At 28.7% G+C, this 27,670-nt stretch overlaps 1 protein-coding gene and 1 long non-coding RNA gene across 8 annotated transcripts in view; one reads left to right on the top strand and one right to left on the bottom strand.

The window, feature by feature from the left end:
* LOC123260774 (transcription factor Sox-2-like) overlaps positions 1-27,670 on the top strand; it is a 375,090-nt gene that overhangs the window by 206,964 nt on the left and 140,456 nt on the right. The gene's annotated exons all lie outside the window — the stretch shown is intronic.
* On the bottom strand, positions 1,425-19,239 carry LOC123260846. The gene is made up of 3 exons (XR_006508556.1): positions 19,093-19,239; positions 4,778-4,782; positions 1,425-1,434 (listed from the first exon to the last, which is right to left on the bottom strand). It is a non-coding gene; the product is annotated as an uncharacterized LOC123260846 (long non-coding RNA).

Below are 27,670 nucleotides of genomic sequence, written 5' to 3'. Positions count from 1 at the left end.
GATTCAAGACAATTACCCTCTTCAAAATTATATTCTTGGTTCAAGAATTTTTCTCTTGAATTTTTTTTTGTTGTTTTACATTCAAACAAAAGTTTACATTTAAAAAAAAGTTAATTTTTTTTTTCAGTGTAAATATCTTATAGAAACAGTCTTTAAATAACAATTAACATAAAAATTCATCTATAAATTTCTCTTCATTAAAAAAATCTCTAAATTTTCCTGCAAGTACTTTAAATAAATTAAAATATTTATCAAAAAATTAATACTTGCAATTACGCAATTATAAAATCCCAAAAATTTTGATTTACAAAAAAATAAACAATCCCATAATGCATTTATCAACAACACCAAACAAATTTTCTGCATAAAGTATATTTTATATACTGTATACTGTATACTTACACTCATCATATCCGAGTCCATTAGACTAATTAGACTCTAGCAACCCGCGAGCTCAAGAGGAAAAATATTAAAAATACCGGACAAAACATCCCGAATAAAATGCTCGACAATACGCCGGTGGAAAACGGTGAAAATAATGATAAAAGCAGCTAAATGTCAGGAGCATAATTCCGAGCGGTTAAACTCGTCGAGGTTCATCAGCCCGGTTCCAAGTGAAGGTACAAGCACCAGTACAAGTATGAATCCACACTCTCAGTTCCATCTTCGATCTTCCATCTCTTTCTCCGTCTTGGCTGATGCTGATGCTGAATGGTTACCAGCTTGCTCCTATTCCAACTTAAGCTCGCTAAACAGAAAGGTAACGGCGATAGTTCGTCTTGCTCTTCTTGCAGCATCACTCCCACCCCCCATACTCGAGGCACCATTCAGAGCTCTTCCTACTCTTGTCACTCCCTCGTAATTAATCACTCCCCTCTTCTCATTCTCAGTCTCAGATCTGTACAGTTTTCGTCCATCTCTATCCTCCATCCAAGTCCCGAGGAGTTACAGACTAATACCGGCCAAGACTTGGCACTGAAGGCTCAAGACTCAAGACAGCATGGCCGCGAAATCCCATTCTGTAACGTCCAATGGAGAAATCTTCAGTGTGTACATTAAAACACTCACCTATACATTATATTCATTCCTCGACTTCTTGCACCCGCATTTTGTCAATCATCCGTCTAACAATTCTTATTTTTTTTAAAATTAAAACACCTGAAATTACAATGGCTAGAGACACTTTTCTTAGACGCCCGCAATGGTCATAGAAATTTTCCTGAATTACTTTCGCAATTAGAATGGAGTTATATTTGGACTAGGATCTTATCTAGGCTGTTGGAAATTTGGAAACAACAATGGAAAACAATTTTGAGGGAGTTTTATGTTGCTTTCAAGTGTCATTTCATAGCCCGAGATGAAAATTTGAGAAACAAAGTATGCAAAATATTTTTTAGATTAATGAGACACTCACACAAGGATTTTTGTTACACACTGATAGAAGGATTTAGTAACAAAATTTTTATTCATTTATTTGGGAGAAACAAATATTTTGTACCCATCAATATTATTTGATACAGTTTAATAAATGATTTCTTTATATGAACAAAGCCTTATTACATGGAAATAAATATTTGTTTTCGCCAAATAATATTTAGTAACAGGTACTAAATATTTCTTTGGCAAGTATTGTCGGTAAATGGCTATGCTTTAATTCCAATGTTTATGTGATACATAACCTATTCACTAACTCAGATTATTTTATTCAACTCGATTTTGGGAGATTTATTAAACCTTTAAAAACACACACACTCCCAATAAATGTCTTTTATATATATGTCTTTTCTCAGTGGAGTTTAGTTTACATTTTTTAATTTATCTATTATTGATATGTTAAAAACTTGTTTAATTTTAAATTTTATAAATGTCTCAAACAAAAAAATATAATTTAATGAGATTTTTTTCTTTATAATACCTCATATTTTTACTTAAAATTATTTATTCTAATTATTTTTATTTATTTTAAATTAAAAAGTTAGGTTACACGCTAAAATTAGCTAAAAAATTAATTTCTTTGATACCAATAAACGATTTATTGAGTAGCAATAAATCAATTGTTAAATACTACTAAATATTTATTTGGTGGAACTAAATGGGCTTTAATAAATGATTTAGTACCTATTACTAAACATTTGGTAATGAAAGGTTTGTCACTAAATCATTTAGTATCTGTTACTAAATCTTATTAAATAGAACTAAATGCTTCTATCAGTGACTGAGAAGGATTTGTTTATATAGTTAAAAATATTTATTAATATTTAAAAAATTATTTATTAATAGAGACCACTTTTTAGTCCTTAACAATTAACAAATATTTCTTAGTATTATAAAAGATTTATTAATATTTAATAAATGAATATCAGACTTATTAAATACAAACAAATTATTTTAAATACTAAGAAATATTTGTTTAATTCTAAAAAGTGGTCTCTAATAAATAATTTGTTAAATATTAACAAATAATTTTTAAGAAAAATAAATTCTTTTACCAGGGTAATATTTTATTTAAATTTTGTTCTGTACGCTGATAAAAAAAAAATTCAAAAGAAAAATTTTAAACTAAGAAAATTATTTTTAAAAGTTTGATTATCCTAAAATTTATTTAAAAATTAAAAAACAAAAAACTGTAAATCAATAAAATGGTTATTAGAATATTAAAAAAATTACAATACCAAAAAATCAGATACTTGATTAATTTTTGGTTTAATAAATAAATTAGGAATTGAAGATGTAAGATAAAATTTTATATGAAAATTTAAACTTTATACCTAAAAATATAAATGTGAAGTATCATACAGACCTATACACATAAATATTTATTAAAAATTCCAAAGGAAGCGGAAGGGGCAGATGTGAAAATAATTTTTCAGAACGGTGACTTTTCGCGCTTTTTTAACGTTCATAAATATTTACCGAATATGAGAGGAGCGAATCTGAGGGTGGGCCGTACTATTCTCTTGGATTTAATGAACCGCACTGATTTCTCCGTAGGACAGGAGCGCTGTTTGTACATCCATCTTCCGGCGGCGTCCCCCGCAGTTTAGTTTCTCATATTCTTCCATTTTTCTTCAGTTCCATCTCCAATCTCTAATCCCGAACCCTCAGCGAATTTTCAGCGATACCAAGATCCGAGAGCCGCCTTTAAATAAATCATCGCTCAAGGACACTCGAGATCGACAAATGAACAATATCATAATGTGTAGATGTCGATGTAAATGTAGATGTAGATGTGGAGGATGTATGTGCATAAATTTAGGCAATGAGGCCTGTGTCTCATCTCATGACCGATGCCACTTGAAAGGCCCATCGAGTAGCCTCTAGTAGTCTACTCTCGGAATATAACAGCGATCCACTTATTCGCCGGGTCGCCAATCCAAATGAATTGGATAATTTCATCAGCTCGTTGCTGGCCCTTTGTTGCCTCCTGGGAACTCTCAATGCTCCGGTAGACCATCATCTCATCCATATAGTATACACACAAACATCGGCGAAGTATATACTCTTCTCATATTTTTTATCGTTCTCATGGTGTAAGTTATATGAGCCTGGCCGGCAACCTTCTGTTTCTTCTTCTTCTTCTTCTTCTATTTCTTCTTTCAAGATTTTCTAGAGCTTTAGAATCCGTACAGACTTACATTTTTGTAATTATTTAATTTAAAAAAAATTTTATTTTTTACTTTTGATATTTTTTTATCAATTACATAATAAGTAATTTATCAAATATTATTTGATAAATGCGTGAGTAATTATTAGTACTTAGTTTAAGAAATTTAAGTCAACTAGAAAATCAAGCGGCTTCGCGCGCTTTTATCAATGTTTATTATCGACAATTTAATTAATCAATAATTTGACAAATTTTAATCATTAATAAAGAATTATACACAGAGTTAATGATTAATAAATTGATAAAATGTTTAAATAAGAACTTATAGATCAATTTTGATGTTAATAATTATTTAAAGACATTTTTTATAAAATATAAAGTACACAGTAAAATATTTTGCGTCATTGCGTCAAAAAATTTTGTGTTAAAAATTTTTGTGTTAAATATTTAACACTTTTATGTGTAAATTTAACATTTATTGTGTCAAATTAACGCAGAAAAGTGTTAAATTAACACAAAAAAGTGTTAAATATTTAACATAAAAATTTTTTGACGCATTGACGCAAAATTTTTTACTGTGTACTTTATTCTATTAAATTGATGTTCACGAATTATTTTATAATCAGGCTTGATAATTTATAAATTCAAAAATTATTAAGAGGAATTTTTAATTGAAAAATTTTTAATTGAAAATTGGAAAATCAATTTTTAATTTAAATGTTTGGGTTAAAAAGTATTTAATTTATTTTTAAGTAAAATAGTGGGACGAAAAAATGAAAAAATTAATTTTAAAACTAGTAGGGTAATTTTTATTTAGCGAGCTTAGTTAAATAATTAAATTATATTTAGTAATATATATATATATATATATATATATATATATATATATATATATATATATATATATATATATATATATATATATTGTTATTTTATATTAATAATGATGTTAATTTGAAAATAATACTAGAAATATTTAAAATTTAGAACGAACTATTTAATTTCATTATATATCCAACTAAAGTAAAATGTCCTAATTGTTACAGATTTTCAAAATATTTCATTTCATTTTTGTTTTTAGTTATAAAAACTTGTTGATTAAATTGAATATGTTTCATTTCACCACAAATATCGCTTAACTAAACCTTATTGCCCGCCGGTACCTCAAAAAACACTTGCTCCTACCAGTAAAATGTTTTACTGGTACATTCTAAAAACTTCCAATTTTATTATCGAATTTTAATAATAAATTATTGTAAAGGTTCAGGAATTATAAAATTTTTTATAATTTACCAGAAAAAGAGAGAGAGAGAGAGAGAGAGAGAGTGATAGAGAAAAATAGTTTGATAAAACAAAATTCATGTCAATCCACCCATCAAACCTCGGAATACAGAACGTAGGGTTCCCAGTTCCCATCAGCTCCAGAATATTTATATACATATATAATAATAATATGAGAGTAAGAGGTGAGGCAGGGTGTCCCAGGCAGCGTCGGTTGGTTGGTTCGGGTAACCAGCTCGTGAAATTCAATTACCGCGAGGGGCTAGGGTTCCTACCCTTACATCCACCCTCCCCGAGCCCGAACTCAAGGTATTTGAGTGACAGCTCCGAGCGAGAAAGCACCCGGAAATCGGACGCAAGAGATCGACTCCGATTCCACATTCTACATACACACCGAGGGTGTTTCATCTACCATCCACCATCAACCATCTTCATGCATGCCGATATATAGACGTTCTCTACTCAACACTTCCCTTCCGATCTTACATTTATCTTCTATCTTCTGTCTTCGGTTGATCGGTAGCTCGCTAGCTTGCTAGCTTAATAGGGAGACACGCGACTTTTGGGGTAGATAGCGAAAAGCCAAATTAAAACTCTGGTATATAAATGTGTGCTCATAGTAGGCGTGTCAAGATTATTCTGATGGTTGATGCTGGATCCTGGGGAACGTGAATCTAAACAACGAATTTAGTAATACGCAGATACTTGATAGAATTTTTGAATTTTTAATAATTTAATCATTTTAAATTGATAGAATTTATTTCGTTTGATAAATCCACTGAAAAAACTAAATGGTAAAATTTATTGAGATTCTGGTTACGTTTCAGTATTTCAAATAGGACTCCGGGGTGGTAAAAAATTTAATATTACCAAACATAACTTCAAAAAGTATAAAATCCAATATTTATAATTTAATATTTAAAAAAATTATTTGAAATGGTTACTGTACTAAATAACGACTCCTACTCTTTTAGAATTATCCTTTCAAACAGTAGAAAGCACCGAGTTAATAATAATTATACTCTAGTTTTTATTGTTGCGATTTAAATGAACTATTTTACCTTGTAAGTGTTGACGTTGGCTACATTTAAATCTTAAATTCGTACTACAGAAATTTAGTACAGTGATAGAAAATTTATGTTGACTCAAGAGATATTTTCTTGATCTAAGAATTTATTTTGGAAGACAAATTATTATTTTGCTTCAAGAATTTCTTGTCTTGGTTTAGATTTTCTTGGCTTAAGAAATGTATGGCTCCGTTGGATAAGTCTTGTATCTTTACTCAAAACTATATTATCTTCAATCGGTACATATAAGTTTTGCAACCAAAATAACATTATCGTATAAAAAATTTTAAATTTTTGGTTTAAATAATAATTTCTTTATTTAAGATGTTATTGAAGTAAATAAAAAAATTTCTTTATAGATTTTTGATTTAACAAAATTGTGAAAATATAGTAATATAAATAATTTATTATAGTTAATTATTATTACATAAATTTATAGAAATTCACATAGTAAATTAATGACTCAAAAAAAAAGTCATTCTTAACACGTCAGTAATATCTTGGATCATGTTATCGCCTATCTTGAACCAAGAGACAAAAATTCTTGAATGAAATATATCTACATCTAGTCTCAAGAGTTTATTTCTTGAATTAAGACAACTAGAAATTTTGAATCAAAAATCAACTTTTGAAAAAAAGATATTTCTGGAATCAAGATTGTTTTTCTATCAGTGTAATCTTTGCTGATATTTTTGTCTTTTCATACTTAAATCTTTTACGTGCAAAACATTGAAGTTGGAATTATTAATTATTATCCTTAAACTGTTTGGACATCTAAATAGCTTTTATTACTATTTTCTTCTGTATAATTATTCAATTGTAACATTTGAATAATAATTATCATAAATTAACTGTTTAAATCACGAGTTCACTGTTTTAAATAGTATTTATTATCAATTGATTACTATTCATCATAATTCCATTATTATTTACTCCAGTTTAGTTTTTTTCTGTAAAGAATGTGTTAACTACTCAACTAGTTGATTTTTAGCAGATATTCATGTCATATTTAAGCCAATAACAAACAAAACAATAAAAAAAAGTTAGGCCTAAATTTTTACCAGACAAAATCTAGTCAGCAAACAAAGTTTGCTTTAAATTTCACAGGGAATTTCCGACTTCCACGTTCGAGGACGTTGAAAATAACTGTAGGTGAGTAGAACGAGCAGTAGGAAGGGGGTAGGGGGAAGGGCTCAGTCCAGGCGAAACACGATAACGATAATAGCTTTGAGCGGACATCCGCCAAAGTCTCGCCTGGCCGTTCCGTACCCACGGTCTCTCTATCTTCATTCTTTCCTCCGCGCCTCCTCTTACCTTTTTCTGCACTCTCTACCTTCCACTTCCAGCCCCGGCTCCAGCCCTCAGAAATATTCACGCTCAACTTCCAGATATCTCCAGTCAGGACTGTTTAAAAATATTTTTAGCTTTCCTCTTGAGTTTTCGAATTTTCCATCAAGAAAATTTTAATCTTCTTTACGCAAAAAAAAAAATTAATTTCATTTAAGGTAAAAGCCCCAATTATTAACACTATTAGAGATAAAGTTATGATTTGATTTTTTTTAAGCAATATAATATCAATATCGTTTAATTTTGTTTGTGGTAATGTCTCAAGTAATGTTTTTACTAATCAATTTCTTTTTTTTAAATGATAATCAGTGATATTTACTAATTAATTTTAAATAATTAAATAGATTATCCGGATACACCAATTATTGGCAGGTTAAAAAACTGATTGATCTAATTATTGACATACCTTCACCCCAATTATTGACACCTATACTGCGCATGCCTATAGAATCATCTGCTTATTCTCATTTATCGGAATTTATTATTAAGTAATCAATTTTATTAAAGTTTATTAATAATAATTTCCATAAATGATTAATTACTTTTAAAAATATAAAAATTAATTTAAAAATAATTTATTTAATCAGAAGATTTCAAACTCTTACAGTTAATTTTTTAGGTTAAAGTCAAAAAAAGGCGTCGTAGCGCTGTCGAATGGCTGTCAATATGAGATTCAACTTAAAAATTATCAACTAGTTATTGACACCCATTATTTAAATATTATAAAGCATACAATCAATTTCGATTATTTAATTTTATAAAGTTTTCATATATTGTTAATTAAAAAAAAAAAAAGATGATATTATTAAATGAAGAAATTAATTTAAACTCAGCATTTGAAAAAAATGCTTTTCTAATCAAAGTTATTAAGAAAATAAACATTCGTAAGCTGGTTTGATGAACTGGCGCTAACTTTATTTTTTTTTTTAACAATTAATATTTTATATTTTGAACTGACAGTAATTTTTTTCAACTTTTTAATTAATTAGAATTTAATAAAAATTTATATAGGAGTTATTCTTATTACAGATGCTTAAATATATTTAAAAATAATTTAGGGTGTCAATATTTAGACCCCTGTCAATAATAAGGGCTTTTACCTTAGGAAAAATTTTTTGAACAAAGAAAATAAATTCTTGCTTAAAAATCTGTTTGAAGAGTATCTGCTAAAGATTGTAAGTCATTATGATGATGATCATCTTCGAGCAGAGTAAGTAGAGTCAAAATCCAGCATGAGCATCAGAAGCCAAAGCAAACGAATATAAGTGATAGGCAATGAAACGTGTCAGAGTCAGAGGCATCCTGGATCGGCTGTAGGTGAATAGAGGCTAATGAACGCCGGTGTTCTCGCATCACATCGTGTAGTCTGTTCGGGCATAGCACCGCAACCGCCATCATCATCATCATCATCATCAGCATCAGCATCAGCATCAGCGTGAGCCACATATCTCAACTCTTTCGCAGACATACAATCACACATGTCATTCCCGGTACACGTACGGCCCTCAAAACTATTTTAAACATTACTCTCTGTCAGCTTACTCCTACTTCTACTCCTCCGTTTTCGTTTTCGACTTCAGCTCTTTGCTTTTCTTCACTTATAGCTGTCCTATGTCCTGTGTCCTATGTCTATGCTACGTCGACTTAGTTCGCTGCTAGCAGCTCTTTGTTGCTTTTCAAAAATAAATGATCCGGTGAGCCTTACTCGGAATAATCCATTAGGAAAATTCAACTCACTGGACTCTTATAATTCCCTTTTCTTAGTTTCCTTTTCTCGGCAACTCAAACTTTCAGTGGAATAATAAATTAACCAAAATTTTTTAGGCTCCCTCTTTTCTTGACTATAGATCTTATGTAAAAGAAATTTTATTTTTAAAAATTAAAATATAAAAAAGAAAAATTATTTTTTATTGAGTTGATCGATAATTAATAGCAAAATTAATTTTTAATTTCCCGCTAAGAAAATTGTAAATTTTCAAAAATCGGGAAGTTATTGTTTTCACCCCGTTTTTCGAAAATCGAGTTTTCATTAGATCTCGACATTTTGAGGTCCTAGGAAGCTTTCCTGACTATTTCCGTGGTGACGTCACCGTGTCACATGTGTGTGTGTGTGTGTGTGTGTGTGTGTGTGTGTGTGTGTGTATGTATGTAAATCTCGCATAACTTTTGAACGGATCATCCGATTCGATCGAAATAAGCGGCGTTCTGAAGAGTTTCTTTGCCCCTAAAATTCTGATACTAATTTTTAGAATTTGAGTCGATCGATTTTGAGAAATCTCAAAAATAAAATTTCCAAAAATTCGTTTTTTTGAAATATCTTTTAAACGAACGAACCGATCAATTCCAAAAACTATTCAACTCTTAACCTCAAAAAACCACGTCGATTTCCACCAGCCCGGTCAAAATCGGTTTATTGGTTCGTGAGATATCGTTGCCGAAAAAAATTGAAAAAAATGTTTTTTTCAGAATTTCTGTGAAATTTTCAGTCTGACCAGTTTACGTTTAAATATTTTTTAAAGAACTCAAAAAACTTCGTTTAATGCCGTAAACCGCGAGAAAATCGGTTAATTCATTCAAAAGTTATTGCGGTTTGAAAATTCAAAAAATAGTGTTCTATAAAACTTCCATTAGCCTTATGAGCTCTAAGAGCTCAAAAGCACAGAACAGCGATTTATTTGAGCTTGGAGAGCTCAAACTTATACGAAAATTATATTTTTGAGCTCGAAGATCTTAAAAAATAAGTGAATTGTTGAGCACTCAGGTATGGAGATAGCAGGAAGTTGCAGGGATGGCCTTTAGGGTCAACCGTTTTCCTAATTTTTTTTGAACGTTTTGTCTGTAAGAAGTTTTTGAATAATTTTTTCGTTGGACATATTTACTCGAATTAATATTTTTGAACTAAAAAATTTTTAATAAATATATTTTGTAAAAATGAATATTTATTTTTAAAAAATAATCTCTTAAAAATGCTTCATCTTAATATTTATCAGTCTGTCAAAATTTAAAATATAAATTTGAAATCACAAGTGATTTTTTTGACTTTGATCTTTAACTCTTCGTTACTCGCGTCATGAGCAGATCGCCGTCTAACAACTACTCAACCTATAGAGACTCACTATAATGCGAGCGAGAAACTAAAAAAGACGCGAGTGACGAAGGGTTAAATAAAATTATTTAGGGTCTATATAAAATGATTTATTGAACAGTGAAAAAATCACGAGGAATTGAAACACCATAAATTCAAAAATTTGAATTTTTATATTGTTATTGTCAAAAAATTTTCTGATAAAGCTTGATGTGTTCATATATGGCCATATTAGAAAACTTAATATGTCTATATATGATCTGATATGTCTATATAATACTACATAAGACATATGAAGACATATATGGCTTAAAATGTCATAAAATATGGCAGTACGCTCATATGACCATATATAACTTTTGATAAGTCCTAATATCTCCATATATGGCCTGATCTGATTACATATGTCCATATCAGGCTTTATCAGACAATACCATAATAAATATGGCTTCATATAGCTTGATATATTTCGAAATGACTTGATACGTCCGTATATGGCTTGATATGGCTTGATGAATGAATGAATGAATGAATGATTTATTATTTAGCATCAGCTATTTACAGCAATTTTACAAATATACAACGTAATACTTTGGTATAAAATTACAATTTATACAGATAATCAATTTTATTATTTGATTATGCTTAATATCGATAATGCCATTCTAATATGTCGTATCCCAAACACAGAAAAAAAAATGTTCTTGAATCAAGTATATAATTTTGAAGAACTTAATATTCTTGATTTGAGTAGAAAAATTCTTGATTTAAGGAAATTTTACTTGATTAAAGAATTTTCCGTCTTGATTCAAGACAATTATCCTCTTCAAAATTATATTCTTGGTTAAAGAATTTTTTTCTTGAATCAAGTTAATTTTTTTTCTGTACAAAATTTGACAAATTGACTTTTTTTGAAAAATAGAATCACAACAATATTATTTAAGTCATATTAAAAATTTTAATGTCAAATAGTTTAATTACTATTTTTAAATAAATATTTTCATCCGTTCAATCCCATTTAATCAATGTTAAAAATTAACTATTTTTACCGTCTGCTGTAAAATTTTCTAAATGTGAGATACGACGTATTAGAATGGCAGTATCAATATAACAGTTTTAATTTTATTTTAAATATTTTTAAACAATTTTCTTTTAATAATTCGCCCGGTAAAGAATTGATAGAGTCATATATGGCCATATATAATTTTTCGACTACAAGAGGTAGTGAAAATCTTCAACAGATGGCGTAAGATCGCTGAATGTTCTCCTTACAAGAAATTTAAGTCTGATAAATTAAGTCAGGTATGAATAATTCAAATGTTATATTTCGATACATTAAATAAACTTAAATAAATAATCAAACAAACACATAAAATGTTCAGTTATATATCATCGTAATCACTAATATAAATATTAAGTGAAAAAACCTGTTGCGTTAAATACGTAATCTTCTTTGCGTGTAAAGGTGTTAAATAAATGTTGATAAGCGACATAATTTACAAGTGATTTTATCAATATAAAACAAATTGAAATGCATGTGTATTGGTGACAATACAAATATTGTTGTAGATTGTCGGAAGTCTCGCGATGGTTTAAATATATATAAATACATGTGCTCAACTCTAAAACTGATACTTTGTACTCGTAGATGTATTTATTGTGTAGATACAGAATAGAATATATAACATATATAATGTATTGTAAAGTTTGAGCACAATGTCAGGGGACAATGTACTTCACCTGTTGCGTTTGTTGTCGTGCATTGAGTAGTACCAGCAGAGCCGATTTGCACGGTTAATGCCTCCTGCGACCGGCCAATTGAAGTCTATAGAAAGTATTCACTACGTAAGGTGGTATTATGATCAGAGTACAACTATCCTGCACTCTCTAGACCTTTCGTGGCGTATTAGACTATAAACTGTAGTTTGTAGACTGCAGACTGTGGACTGTCTACGCGTGACCCCCGTTTCAAAGCAAAAGCCAAATATAAAGCTCGGTACACCCAGTCTATGCCTCCTTTGATCGCAAATTCTATTGCCCTCCACAATAAAATCTCTTTTTTGTTGATGTGTTCTATCCGTTGTTACATAACAATTACTGCGCAACCAAACAGTGGATAGAAGGAATTGAATAAATATAAAAAATTTGGTGCATGCCTTCTTTTTGTCAATGGAGAATCAGATTATGATGGAGCTGAGTTTGGTTATTGTCCTGACATTTTCACACTGGAGAAGCTTCAATGGAACCAACGCTGCTCAATGCTTAATGCCTAATGCCTACTTGACGGATTCGATCGTTTGTTGCTATTGGTCTGGAATTTTGAGAGTTATTAAGTTCATTTGGGGGAACAGGTGACTTTTTCAGAATTTAGTGAGCTTATGAAAGCTAAAGAATAATCTATTTATTTAGACAAATTTTGGGCTGAAGTTTTTTTTTTTTTATTATGGAATAAAGTCCTGCTAAAGGAAAAAAACTTTTAATTTGCCAAGTTCAAAATTAAAAATTTTTTTAACTTCTCGCTAAGAAAATTGAAAATTTTTTCAAAAATGTTTTATGCACAGAAAGAAATTTTATTTAAAAATTACCGTGAAAATGAGTGTGGAACATTCTGTAATTCCTGATATAATTAAAATTCTTTTAATAATTATTCACAAGTACAATATAAAAAATTTCAAAAAGTACATAGAGAAAAATTAATTATACTACCAACCATACAAAAATAGTAACTCCTACTATCTAAAATGGTAATAAAATTAATTATTAACAAAATAATAGGCGGTATCATTGACAATTGTTACTATTAATAATGGTAACTACTATCGAAAATAATAATTGTAATTATTGTAAATTATAACTGTTACAATCGAAGATGGTAACTGCAACCATCTCAGAATGTAAAAATTCTGAAAGAAAAAATAATATAAGTTTACTTAATTAAATCCTTTATTTACATCCATATTTTAGCTAATGTACATTTTATTATTTGAAATATTAAAATATTTTAAATTCCCTTCAAAATTTTTTTTTGAAAATTTGATTTTTTTGAAGATTAAATTTTTTTTTTAATTTGAATTTTATTGAAAATTTCGATTTTTTTTGGAAATTTCAAATTCTTTTTGAAAAATTTGGCGTTGAAACTTGTTTTAGACAAATAAAAATTTAAATATAAATTCTATCCGAATTTAATCCCGATTTTTTGTACACTACATTGCACTACAGCTGCTTTTAGTTTATTCAGAAATGCATCCACAGTAACGCAGATTTTTAATTTTCTAAATATTTTTTACTAACTTAGATAGTAGCTATTATTATTACTGATGGTAACTGCAACCATCAGGTTATATTGGGAATTACGATTTTGATAATAGTAGTAACTAATTAAAATAATAACAGTTATTATTACTGATTACCATCATAATAGTAGTAGTTGCCATCAGGATAGTAAATACACTGAAAAAAAAGTTTTCTACGCTTCAGGATACAGTATCGCTACTGTCACTATACGCACGTTACGAAACACTGGATCGCTGTGGTCACTATCCGTTTTGCTAATTTAGCGATCTATTGAATACACCTAGCGGTGACGGAGAAACTGACTTTGCATAATTTATTATTGATGTTTCAAATAATGATTTATATGATCGAAGCCAAGTTTTAAATATTTTATCCAGTAATAATAATTACGACAATAATCACCATGCACTTAATAATTGTCGATAAACAATGACAAATGAGGTTAGGAACTTATGCCTTCGAGCTTAGATCGCGACCGTCAGGATCCGTTCCCTGATTATAGCGATATGCCGTTCACGATACAACGGATAGTGATGCATAGAAAACTTTTTTTTCAGTGTACTACAATTCAGATGGTTTACTTAATTATTTGAATAATATTTACTGCTATTGAATTCAATTAATAGATTTTAACATAACTAGATAATAAACTCTACTATAAAATTTTCTCCGTGTACCATTAATTTTTACTGTAGTATTATTAAGGTTAAAAATAACAAACGGGAAAAATTAACAAAGATAATAATTATTTTTTACTATTTTAATATTAAAAATTACAGTAAAATAAAAAGTTTTTAGTGAAAGTACTAAAAAATTAATCAGACTTTTTAATAAAAAATAATTTAAGACTTATCAGCTGTATAAAAAATTACACATTTTCGTGATCAATTGTTGCTTAATTACAGTTAATTCTAACATTACTTTTAAACAATTACCATTATAATCAAATTTTATGAAATTAGTTGAATTTTATTTGTAAAAATGTACTATAATGCCGTATGTTATTATTTTTCTTACTATTAGTTATTATTCTATGTATAAAAAAATTAATTGAACATTTAATCTTATTAAGCTAACATCTAGTTTTTCGAAAATTTAAAACCTATAAAAATAATAATAATATTTTTATGAAAATTCCAATCTGTTACATAATCTCTAGAATGTATTAAAAAAGAAGTTTTCTCATTTTGAAAAATGGCTTCACTTCATGCAACGAAATTCCTGAAGCAAAACAATGATTCCGCGATCCGTGAGCGAGATCTTGAAATCCCACCGAACAAATATGCCCAGCAAAATATGATGTATACTGGCACACAAAGATAAAGAATGGAGCAAACAAAAATAAGAACAAAATAAAATAAGAAGTTAAACTATAATATATAATATATATATATATATATATATATATATATATATATATATATATATATATATATATATATATATATATATCGAGTTGAATGTTGAGTGTTAAATGTTGAGCGAGTAGAACGGATGAGTGAGCCCGGGTGAAGAGGTCGCGGAGCAGACACCTGCGCCCATTTCAACACTTATAGAAGAGGAGAAGAAGAAGAAGTTAAGTTATTTCTCGTCCTCCTTCTCTTGTTGTCTTGTTGTTATTCTCGGTACAGTACAGCTCGGATTCATCAATCCTCGGTCCCCCGTCAGCGCTGATTAACGCCCCATTAATTATGTCAAACGGACCAATTATGCCCGGCAAACCCATTAATAAACTTCTCTTCTCCTCCGACTCACACATCGGAATTCTAGTAATCTTCTCGTCTTGAGCTAAACCGGATTCTCGAAACCATCTACCATCCAGCCTTTTAAATTGCCTGTACTCACCTCACGTTCCCGTTGGTGGTATTATAGCCACCACACAATAAAAATAATAAATACTTTTCACTTAATTATACAGGTCAACTCAACTATTTTTTCACAATCCAACACTCGAGACCTGGGAACGTCATTTTTTATCACTTCAGATGTGTCCATCATCCACAATCCGATGTTTGGTTTACCATTTTGTTTTTACGTCTTATCTGTCTTTGTTTTTTACTTATTCATTATTTTTTTTGACCAAAAAAGTTCTTCAAAACTTAAAATTATTGCAATATAAAATCAACAGCTAACTTAAATCAGTCATTTTTTACAATACAAATTATCGAATCATTTTTTTACAAGAAGAGAATAAAGTAGTGAAAATGATGATTTAATTGTTGTAGAGTACTTAGGTTATTAAATAAACAATTTCTATTAAAGTATCTACCAACCCTATATTTTAATTTAAAATTCTTAATATTATAATAATAGCTGTGAAAATAATCATTTATCATTTATCATAAATCATTTTAGAAAATAATTACAAACATCATTAATATTATAAACGTTATTATTTAATATTAATATTGTTTATCAGAATTGACTCATTAAATTTGAAATTTACAATTGTCAATTTTACTATTATCTTTATAATCGCTAAAAAGATATTTATAATGCGAATAATTGAGAGATGGTAACAGTTACCATTACAAACTATAATAGTTATCATTTAAGTTAAGAAAAATTTCACAAAAAAATTATTATCCTCGATAGTAACCGTTACCATCTTCAAAAATAACTACTACAATTCAAATTATACACGGAAAAAAAGTAAACTATAATAACTAACAGTCGATTTATAATAAGTAATGATCAACTGCTAAAAATTACCATTTCAAACAGTAAAATCGTGATTTTACTATTCACTTTATAATATTTACAATTTACTCTTTACATGGAAGAAAATACTATTTCAAACAGTAATATTCGCTATGTAAATGTCTAAAATGTTAAAGTATAATAATTAAGAATTCAGACTTTGATATTTATCATTTCGTACCTAAAAAATGATTTTATGATATGTAAAAAGTATAAAATAAAGTTAGTAAATTTCTAATACAAGCAACGTCAATATTTACAAAGTAAAATGTTAAATTTTAAACGCAACGCTAAAAATCAAACTGTAATTATTGACTTGCTTGGACTGGTAAAATGTATATTTTAAAAGTATAATTTTTACTGTTTCAAATGTTAAATTCTTCCAGAGTGGGACCCCCTTCTCTTTCATCTGAGTTCCCCTTCTCCTCATAATATTGACTATAAATTGAATTGGCAATTTTTACTGTTTGAAACTGTAATTTTTTAAAATGAAAGAGTCATTATTTACTATAGTGACAGCTACTAATCACTTATTTTGGATATTAAATTATAAATTGTGGCTTTTATACTTTCTACATTAAGTTCTGTAATATTTATATTTTTGCCACCCCGATGTCCGCTTTACTGTTTGAAACTATAAAAATTAACCGGAATCCGAGTGAATATTACAGTTTACTTTTTTCCGTGTAAATATTACGATACTTTTATTAAATGATTATTAATTCTCATTGAAAAATTATAAAACTATAATTATAATTATTTCAAGACTAGAAAATTTTATTCTATCTTAGATGATTAACACTAAAAATTTCGTATAGTAGATTATATAATTTAATTCTCTGATGTACTATTTAGATCGGTAAATATAACTATATTCTTTTCTCGAGCATATGTGCCGTATGTGACATTGATTGTGCCTGAGTATAAAGCCCCGATTTGTGCCAGAAATACTTGGAAAATCTCTAATATGTATGTTCCCAAATCCAAACTCGTGAGCCAGCAGATCCGATCTGTCGAAACGATTTACCAGCAAATTCTCATCCAGCGATGTCAAAATCCGAAGAAAAGAAAAGAAATAAAAAAATAAAGGCACAAGCTTCTCTTCTTATTCTGTAAATATATGTATAAAAATGTGTGTAAAAAGCATTGAGCTGTGAGCATTGGGTAAGTAGAGATTTCCGGAGGCTGCGTAGGGAGAAGGGAGAAGGATCCACAGTCGCCGCGGGGGTGTCTTATTCTTACCTGTGTCCACCTTTGGGCCCGAGGGACTCACCAGTGAATATCAAGGAAGAAGGAATGAGGAATGGATCCTCTTGGAAAATATCGGGTGAACTACAACCCAACGAAGGCACTGAAATTTACGTTAAGATGCTGCATGGGTTGACTACGCCGGATGAATGGAGGACGAGGGTGGATCCGCGGATTCTTTTGTGCTCTTCTTCTGGGCTGGGTTCTTCAGCTGCCGAATGCCGAAGGTATGAGCTATAAGTGTCCCTAACTATGTTTCTCTACCAAGGTAAAATGGAACTATATGTGTGTATGTATGTATATAAATGTTAGAGAGAACTCGTACATTATTTCAGGAGTAGTTTCGCTTTGATGGATTTACTACAAGTCCTTTCTGCTACAGTTGCTTTATTATTTACGCCCTTATCTCGGTGTCCTGCTAGAGGTTTCATTGTCTTACGGGATACGAATTCATTCAAGACTGTTCAGGAATCAAGAATGGAATTTTGTTTCAAGTGACCAGGAGTTTTTTTAATTATTTTATTTTTTTCTTTTTTTCGAGAGAAAAAATTATTTTTTTCTGAATAAAATTTTTTAATATTAATAAAGAATTTTCAGAATAATGTTGTACAACATTTTTTTTACTCTATATTATTCAAAAATGATAATATATACTTATTGTGGTTAATACTTAATCCTCTATCGACCTATTGTCAGTGTATCAAAGATGTATTCTTATAAAAGTACTCAAAAATAAGTAAATAAATAAAATAAAGAATTTTATTTGAATAATTTTTATTTTTTAAATAATATTTGTAACTAATAACTTTAGATAATAGCTCTATAGACAATTTAAATGTCTATATTGTCAATTCTGTTGTTAACTTCAAAAAAATCAATTATTTAATTTTAATAATTTATTTGCTAAATAGTAATAAATATTTTTACTCTAAAAATGCAATAATAAAAGATTTAACTATTTATAAATATTTATTAGAGTTTGTCGGTTAATAAAATATATCTTCTTTTATTAATATTCAAACAAGGATTCAAACCTTAGGGATACAATCACGTGTTTTAAAAAAAAAATCAAAATGAAAATTTTTATAAAATTTTCACTCTAAAAATAGTAAGTTAAAATTACAAAAAGTTTGAAAAATCCAAAAGTGCCCGCCTCATAATCTCATTTTTCACAATAAAATTGATTAAAATAAAATATAAAAATCAAAATAATAAAAAACAGAAAACTCTGCGATAGTTTAGTGGCGCCATAACTTTAAGGTAAGGAAAAAAAATACTATAATAAAATGTATAGATAGATATACAAAAAAATCTACAATCATATATTAGTTTTTTTATAAATAATAATTTAACGACAGTGAATTGAACACTCATATCAATTGAGAAAGTCCTAAGTGTGTTACTTGAGATAATAAAAAAAAAAATTATTCCGGTAGGATAATTTTTTCAACCAATTTCCCTGCCACATACACCCATTCATACACAGACGTCCAAAAAAGATTATGTTTAATGTTATTATTTACTATGTTGAACAAAAAAATTGTTATTGAAACATATTTCATGTGCCTGACAAATTATTTGACTTGATATAAGTGTACTCATATTAACCTGTAAGTGCGATATCGACGTTCTAATTAGCAAATTGTCTAACTCCATTTTAGAGAATCTTCTATTTGTACGAAAAAAACAATTAGTTGAAAATTTATTATCACTTTAAAAAACCATTTAATATCATTATTATCTAATAGAGATATAATATTTAGGTTTGAATCATTCAAATAATTTATAATTAGATTATTGCTACATCAAAATGTTAAAAAATCACCCTCTAAAAAATGAGTCAGACAAATTGCTAATTAGACCGTCGATATAAATAACAAAAAATCAATTTCTGTTTCGAGAAAAGTGCTTTTTTGAAATGTCGAGAGGAGAGCACAACCTCAACGCTTCGCTTATGAGGCATGCAATTAAATTTATTAATTTGAAAAAATCATAAATAAATATTTTTAATAAAATAAATTCCATAAAAACCAATAACTATTATTTTATTGAAAAAAAGCATCAAATTAACGTAATAAATATCTCACAATAAACGTAACATTTATTTTAATTTGTTGATAAATTTTTAGCCGGCATCTTTTGTAGAGTACGGAGGCATAAGCAGCAACTCAGGTAATTTATAATCGTCTTTAATGTTCAGAAAGTTCGAAACACCTGGTGTTTTCAGCGACGCTGGATCTCGGGGGTTATCCTGGTATACCTGGATCCATATAAAATCCTATATACATCACATACACATGTATATATATAAGAGCGATCCAGACAGCGGTGCGCCTCTTACTTTACTGGTCCTCTTCGACACACGTGGGATACCTCGAAACGCTTTATTCCATTTATAGATTCTATTCATTCTTCCATCTCGAATTACACATGTGTACAACAATATAATCGGGTGCAACGGATACAGGATGCGTGGATAAGGATAGACGATGATCCTCGATTATCATCCGCTGATTTAACGCCAAATATGTCGAGTACACTTCTGCTCGAATGCGAAAGAAGACTCTGGAATTAACCGTAAAGCATCTAAGCTAAATAAAAAGACCCGAAAAGATAAATCCACGGAGAGGTATCCGCTATTGAAGGATCTGAGTGTACAAAGGAATGGAGGAGGCTCAGGCAAACAGCAAATATTTAATTACCCGTCAAAGTATACACTCATTCCATGATCCGAATTATATAAAAATCTTCATCGCATCTACACACGATCTACAAATATTTATTGAGGATTAGTCCGAGCCGCCACCAAGCTGTTTGTGTTCGAAGATATATATCTTTGCTCATCTACTCTTCAAGGATAATTGTTTCATGGGTCCTAGTTTCCAGTTTCTCTTTTCTCTACATAAAACCCAAGGCCAGGACTTTGCTCTCTGGTTTTTTGGCTCGAACCTTCAAACCCTTATTACTTGAGTTGTAGTTCCCGTTATGTTTGGTAAACATTTTTTGAAACTAATGTACCAGTTGAAAAAATTTTAGGGAAAAGATCACTAAGGGACGATTGGATAAATTCGATTGATTTTTGGTAAAAAAATTTTTGGAATTAATTTAGTTTAGTAAAATATTTTTGAAGGAATTTCGTTAAAATTTGGAAGTAGAAATTTTTTTTGGCCAAAACTTTTGTATTATATCAAATTTTGAACAGGGATTTATTTGTTTGCCAAGCAATTTTTTTTTTCTAACAAGATTAGGTAAAATTTTAGCAACAAATTAAATACTTGGATAGAAAAATTTGTTCTAAAATTATAAATCTTTTAATGTTTTAAATTTAATATTTTTTTTTAAAGTTATTAAACACGTAATATTTAACAAAATAAAATTGTATATTTTGTATTTGATGATACTAAAAAATTATAGAGAAGAATTTGGTAAAAATGTTTATGTAGTCAAAATTTGGACATCTTAAATGAAATTTAAAGAATTCTTAAAAATGTTCTTATACAAAAATATTCATATTATATTAAATGATCTAAAAAAATTTATAGAATTTTGTAAAAATTAACTATCAAAATTTAAGTGAAATTTGTGAAACAAATAAATCAACTGCGTATGAAAACTTAATCAAAATTATACATCGATTTTCAAAATTTTCAAGGACGAAATACTACTTCACCAAAAATATTGATCTAAAATTTCAAAACACACGGAGAAAATTTTATAGTAGAGTTTATTATTTAGTTATGTTAAAATCTATTTACTGAATTCAATAGTAGTAAATATTATTTAAATAATTAAGTAAACCATCCGAATTGTAGTATTTACCATCCTGATGACAACTACTACTATTATGATGGTAATCAGTAATAATAACTGTTATTATTTTAATTAGTTACTACTATTATCAAAATCGTAATTCCCAATATAACCTGATGGTTGCAGTTACCATCAGTAATAATAATAGCTACTGTCTAAGTTAGTAAAAAATATTTAGAAAATTAAAAATCTGCGTTACTGTGGATGCATTTCTGAATAAACTAAAAGTAGCTGTAGTGCAATGTAGTGTACAAAAAATCGGGATTAAATTCGGATAGAATTTATATTTAAATTTTTATTTGTCTAAAACAAGTTTCAACGCCAAAATTTTCAAAAAAAATTTGAAATTTCCAAAAAAAATCAAAATTTTCAAAAAAAATTTTGAAGGGATTTTAAAATATTTTAATATTTCAAAGAATAAAATGTACATTAGCTATAATATAGATGTAAATAAAGGATTTAATTAAGTAAACTTATATTATTTTTTCTTTCAGAATTTTTACAATCTGAGATGGTTACAGTTACCATCTTCGATTGTAACAGTTATAATTTATAATAATTACAATTATTATTTTCGATAGTAATCATTACCATTATTAATAGTAACTATTACAATAGTCAATGATACCACCTATTATTTTGTAAATAATTAATTTTATTACCATTTTAGAAAGTAGGAGTTACTATTTTTGTATAGTAGGTAGCATAATTAATTTTTCTCCGTGTAGAGATCCAAAAACAATTTAATAATGAATGAACACACGTTTTAGCGCTCGTGGATAAAACAGGTACTTAATTCAATTATGTAAGCATAAATCTCGAGTAACCATCAAGCAAAGAGGTTTGAACAAGGCACTACAATGGCGACACTTGTTTCCGTATTAGAATAAGAATGCTGTAGAATCTCCGACAAACTATAGAGTGCGTAAGAAACTTAGTGTATATACTTATACAGTACGCTGTGTGCTGTATTGAAATTTCAACTAGCTGTTATTTAACAGACTAGAGGAGAAATAACACCTGAGATGTGGGTATACCCGGTGAATCGTCAAAATGATTTATATCTTCGACAGGTGGATAGAACCATGGTGTTTCAAATTTCACGACGGTTGGTCTTTGTTGTTGAGGATTTTGCGATTCGCTAAGCCAATGGTTGGATCTTGGAGGTACAAGGACCGGAATACGTCTTTCTCACTCTTCCTCACTGTCCTTGTGTATTTTCTCTGGTAGAGCTCTCAGGTGAGACTATATCTATGTCTACCTCTTTCCCGTAGCTGGTGCAGGGATAACAGTACCAGCGCTGCAGGAGTAAATACCCGCGGGCTACTACACTGAAGTGCAGGAATATCTTGTGGCCATGGACCGAGCTTAATAGGCTTTGCTTCAACTACTCGACAAAGTCCTCTCCACAGTAAACCTCATTATTTATCTCAACATATTTATATTTATTCTCTTTGGATTTTGTCTCTCCTTTGCTATGCTAATTTTTCTCCACTTTCTCTAACGCTTTTTAAGAAAAATTTACGTTTGACACCCGGGCTCAGCTCCTTCGTATTCTTCAAAAACGAGCGCCGGTTCTAATTTTTTTTTTCTTTTTTTAAATTATTCTCCGGGTACCAAGTCCCGCTTTTGTCATTATAATTTTTACTATCATTTTTCAAGTGTTCGCTCCAAAAAATATTTGTTTGACACTTCAAATAAAATTAGTTTACAATGTTACTAATTTTCAAATTTCTTTTTATATTGTAATTTTTTTTTTAGTATTTAATTGATACTCTTCACTAAAAAAAATTTGTTTGCCTAGGTTAACAGCTCATTATGCTTAAAATTTGATTTATATATATTTAAAATGTAAATATTTTTAGATTTTGCCTAAATTTTGAGTGTAAAAAGAATAGGAAAAACGAATTAGTTTATTTTATAAACAAAAATTAATCATAATGTTAAGAATTTTAATTATTCAAAGCTAAAAAAAAATTTTTTTATATTTAAACTAAATTTATTTTATGTTCAAAATTTTTATTTTTTAATTTTTGAACTCCTATGACTCAAATTTCATATGAAATTTTTTGATTTAAGTAAAAATAATTTTTCTAATACAACATACTTAAAATTTGAAAATAATTTTTTGGATTTAAAATTGAATTTTAATTAAAATTGTTCATTTAACACTCAAAAAAAATAATTTTAGTCTGTTTCTAAATAAAAATTCACTAATTCTCAAAATTTGATTAACAATTATCTTTAAAAATAATTTTTTAACACCTGTAGCTCAAAATATAAGTACAATTTTTGGAACATGAAAAAAAATTACTTTATTTTTCTTTAAAATAAACAATAAATTCATCAAATCCAAAATTTGAACAAAAGTTCAATTTTATACTAAAATTACTGTTAAAATTAAAAAAAAAAAAAAGAAAAAAAAACGATGCATTCAGAAAAAAATCAAAAATAACTTAACATATCATTAAAATTCAATACTTCCAACCTCAAGAATTGAAAAGATGAAAATATCTTGGCATAAATCTAAAAATACCGATAATCCATTAACAATCTTGTCACCTTTTTGTTTCCTGGAACGCGTGAATATAAATAAAGATCCGCTCCCATGATAGTTCCAGGATCTCCTGGTAGTTTTTTCCAATATACATTTAACAGTTAGCATCTAGCGATTAACATTACACCCTCATCGTAATCTAGATCATAGATCAACAGTGTCCTTCAGAGAAAAAGATAAATAACGAAATAATTTTATCCATGTTATGTCCCACGCGTTCGAATAAGGTGTGATCTCGAGGTCCAGGAATCGGTAGCCTGCAGCGCAGAATTGACATGAATGAAATTCCACGGGGCCATTCAGCTTCTCGCTAGGTCTCCAGTAATATCGATAGATTTTTGATGAAGGTATAATCATTTATTTTGAAGATTCTTTTCTGGATTTGTGAAAAATTTTTCTGTGAACTGCATCAAATAATTATAGTTAAAAATTGAATTTTTTTGGACTTATACAGACACTGAAAGAGAAAAATTGACTTGACTCAAGAAAAAAATCCTTGAATTAAAAAATTTTTGATTCAAATTTTTGGCTTTGATTAAAAATGATCAAAATTTAAAATTATTTTCTTGGTTCAAAATTTTGTCTTTTAAATCAAGTTAATTCTTTTCAGTGGACTAATTTGTAAACCGTAATGTGCTATGAAAACAATTTGTTAGGTAACCAAAAATCTTTTGTCGACTATTGTGGTGGTCAGGAGAAAAAAGCGACTTTGTTCCCACCAGAAGTGCACCAAATTCAATACCCGGAACAATAACTGATCTATTGAAAGAAAAGAGCATTATGTTAGTGAAGAATAGAGTGTTCAGTGTTTGGTACAAATAAAAGTATAGAATAGAGCAAGAGCATAGAGTACACTGTTAAAGTATTTTGTATAAACATTGCCAACAGGTGATACTATTCGGTCTTTTACGATCACGACTTCTCGATCTCTCTTTACTTGGCACGGGTATAATGAGAGAAAGTGAAGTAAAGAGGGTGGCCCGACCCTGCTGGATGGTGATGCTCGTCAACTGAGAGTATTGCGGCCATTCCGATCCCTTTTCCTGGACAAAGTCTTTATTGAACACTGGGTACAATGCAAAGCTCATTTCTGATAGCGGATACCTTCTATTGTGTCCGGAAGTAAGATACATTGATATTTTTGGTTATTGATCAAAATTACTTGAAAGTGATCCGAAGGAATTAATTGTTTGCTGGAATTTTTAAAGGATAATTTGATCTCTAAAAGTTGATTGTTTTTTTGGAAATTGAAGAAGAATGAATTGTTTTTCAGATAAAATTTAGTCGGTAAAAAAAAAAACAATTATTTGAATTTTAAAAATTCGAATTTCCAAAGTATCCAAATTTTTCTTTGCAATAAAATGTTTAAATTTCAAATTTTACTCAAATTTTAATTGAAAATCAATATAGATTTTTTATAGAAAAAATGTGAATTTTTAGATTATATTGATAAAAAAAATCAATTTGATTCTAAAAAAATTTTTTTAATAATCGAAATTTTTTATCTCGACTTATATCAAGTTAGTTATTGTATCAATGCACTGAAAAATTAATTTAATCAAAGGAAAAAAATTCTTGAATCAAGTCGAATTCTAAATAAAAAAAAATTTCTTAATTAAATAATTTTTTCACAAAATAAAATTAATTCATGATAATAAAATTTTAAAAAATAATTCTATTGTTTAACAAATTTTTTTCTCGAGCTAAATTTAAAATCTGTAGACTTTAAATTTCCAATTTTGTCAATAAAATTAATTTCATTTAAATTTTCAAAGTCAAATATTGAAAATTAAAAATAAATAGACCAATTCGCCCCTAACATTGAATTTCGACATTGATACACTTAACGACGGGGTGTAAAATATTCCACTTATCCACATATCTATACTCAGGACCCAGGTATGCAAACATTCAGTATATCTACCAAATATATTTCTATTTAAATGGTAATTATTCGAAAAGGTCGATATCCGTAAAGTACCCAGATCGATTACAGACTCTCTAAGAATGGGAATAATCTAAATACATGTAAATATGAATAATATACAGTTTGTGGATTTAGTATGCATAAAAATAATAATAATAATATACTTACAGAGAACTGTAACGGTAGAAGTCTAAGTTTAGGGGAAGAAAAAAATAATGAGTTTTGATTGTACACAAAGTTGAGTTTGAGAGCAAAGTAGAATCATTTATGCATAACGAACGTGAAAATGGGCATCGCATACATTATACATTATACATTAAAATCGCATCTGTATATTTCCGCGGTATTATTATTATTATTATTATATATAGACTCTTCAGCAGAGTACACTCGTTCCATGCACTCTATGCTCGGAAAATATGGCTGCGTTCACTCGCATGGGTGAAACGTTATGTAGAACAAGTAATAAAATAATTTTAACGACCTACTTGAATTATGTGCGGTACAAATAATAATATCTGCACGCATCCCTGCAATAAATATCGTCTGGATCTCTTACTGTCTGCTGTATATATTTATCATGTATTTCCCTGCATGCTACCGACCTTCCCTACCTTTTTGCAACCATACCTATATATTTATGCACACCAAAAAAAATTTAGAGCTAAAAAGTATTTGACCCAGTGGCTCTCATTCAGAGTTTATTATCCATAATAATAATAATAATAATAATAATTCACGACTTTTCTTTTGATATTCCCGCCTATTTATTTCTCATTACAGAGATCAAAGCTTTATATTAAATTTTAATTGATAATTCCGAGAGACTGCTATGAGGGAATTCAATAATTTTTGATATAATTATTAAGGGTTGGAATAATGGAGCTTCATTTATGGAATATTTAGTGCTGGTTAATTTGCAAATTTTATTATTATAATTATGTATATTTTAATTAGCAACACAAACAGAAGCTACTGGTATGTAGTAGCGCGGTTTTTTGGGAATTAAAAAATTTGCGATTCAATTCAAGTTATTTGTCGCAATTAAAAATTTTAATTATATAATTGTTGTCTAATTGATTATTTTTAATCTAAAAAAAAAGATTTATATATCATTAATTCGACTTTGATATTTATTTTGCATGGAAATTGAGGTTAGGAGTCTTTGCTGCAGAGATTACACTTTTTTCCGTGAAAAGGCGCTGCTGGCGAATTCCTAGCTTAGCAAAATTCTGCTTTACAAAAAAACACGATCTAAAACAATATAAAAAATGTAAAAGTTAAAAATATAATTTAAAAATATCAATTATTTCAAAAATTTGAATAATTGAATTGCCAATTATGAATAATTGTAATGATTTTTATTAAATTATTATTTAAAAAATATTATTGACAGGTTTTATAAAAAATATTTCTATGCATATTAAATCAATTTTTGTTTAAAATTATTAAAATAAAATTGTTTCCGGCAGAACTCTGAAATTTAATGAAATTTGATATTTAAGTAGATTAAACTTTTGAACGGATCATCCGATTCGATCGAAATAAGCGGCGTTCTGAAGAGTTCCTTTGCCCCTAGAATTCTGATACTAATTTTTAGAATTTGAGTCGATCGATTTTGAGAAATCTCAAAAATAAAATTTCCAAAAATTCGTTTTTTTGAAATATCTTTTAAACGGCTGAACCGATCAATTCCAAAAACTACTCAGCTCTTAATGTCAAAAAACCACGTCGATTGCCACCAGCCCGG

The sequence above is a fragment of the Cotesia glomerata genome, linkage group LG3 (assembly GCF_020080835.1).
Source record: "Cotesia glomerata isolate CgM1 linkage group LG3, MPM_Cglom_v2.3, whole genome shotgun sequence".
NCBI classification, from domain to species: domain Eukaryota; kingdom Metazoa; phylum Arthropoda; class Insecta; order Hymenoptera; family Braconidae; genus Cotesia; species Cotesia glomerata.
The sequence above is the reverse complement of the archived record's forward strand: the minus strand, read 5'-3'. Positions and strand labels throughout refer to the sequence as shown.